Source organism: Cnephaeus nilssonii (assembly GCF_951640355.1).
Source record: "Cnephaeus nilssonii genome assembly, chromosome: 11".
Lineage (NCBI taxonomy): Eukaryota > Metazoa > Chordata > Mammalia > Chiroptera > Vespertilionidae > Cnephaeus > Cnephaeus nilssonii.
Genome location: NC_137082.1, coordinates 12,839,838 through 12,841,188, shown reverse-complemented (window position 1 = coordinate 12,841,188; position 1,351 = coordinate 12,839,838).

Below are 1,351 nucleotides of genomic sequence, written 5' to 3'. Positions count from 1 at the left end.
CAGTTACCAGAAGTTCCTGCTCCTCTGTGCTTCCTCTCAGTGAGGATCAGCCACGTCCATCCACCCAACACTGGCAGGAAGGACCTGAAGTCCCTATTTACTCGAGTTTAAACAAAGAACTGCCCAGGTTGGGTGGTAGGTGGGGGCACAATGGAGTGCTGTCAGTTTATCTTGTGAGGAGACCACAGCAGGAGGACACGCAGAGCCCTCCCCCGCCCCCCAGGCCCTCCTGCCATCCCCTGTTAGTGATGAGCCCTGGGGAGGCCCAGGCTGTTCTAGGGTCTGGCCAGGGAGCCCCTCACCTCCCCAGGGTCTGTCAGAACAGAGTGCCACCCCTGGGACTGTCACCGCAGCATGTGCCAGGTAAGTCTTCACACACATCACCCCGCGCAGCACGGCGGCCTCGAGTCCGTGCCGAACTCCAGGTGGCAGTGTGTTCAGTGAGGACCTGGCTTTCATGGGGGTCCGTGGGAAAGGAGTCCAATGTCAGGCAAAGACTGGGTGGACTCCACCCTGATCGCTAGGTGCTCACTGTTAGGCCTGATCAAATAATCGAATCGGTACCCCTTCCCCTGGGAAACGGACCTTGAGGTCATTTCGCAACCGACATTCCCTTTCGCTTAGACCACATTCCACTTGCTAAGACCAGTAACTTTTCCCTCTGGACTTGCCCAGGGTCTGGACCCACCCAGAGAATTCCCTGCCAAAAAAGCCCACCTGGAGTCCTTTAAAATCTCTGACTCCCCATCTCTGGGTGCTGGCGCCATTTAGGGGCTCAGCCCATGTGGTTTCCAGATGATCTAATACATCACACTCAGAGCCCTCTCACCGCTCAGACCTGACAGGAGGAAGCACGGGGTCTGGCCCCTGGCCTTCCCAGGGCTGCAGCAGGGCCAGAGCAGGCACGACCGCTGCGTAGTCCCACGGGGTAGAGGCCCGTGGGAGAGAAGAGGCCTCTACAGGAAACAGGGTAATTTTGCTCCTCGCCTCCCAGAACCTTAAATTCCCAGTGGGCAGAGACAGGAGAGGGTCCAGAGGTGAGCCTTTGCTGTCTGAGAAGCACTGGGCCTGCAGGACGCTCAGACAGGGAGGTGCCCACCTTTTCTGAGCATCCTCCTCTGGTCTCAGTGGGGTGGTCATTACTACCCCAACTCCAGGGGACCACCTGGACACAAACCATTGACAAAACGAGCCAGCTCTCTGCCCAGTGGTTTCCCAGGATGTAACCTCTGGGGCAAAGGTCAGGAGCTCTGTGTGTGACAGGGCAAAGCAGGAGAGGTGCTTCTATTAGTGAAAAGCCACATTAGGACTAAAGCTTTGGACACAGAAATGACCTCTCCCCTGCACCTCA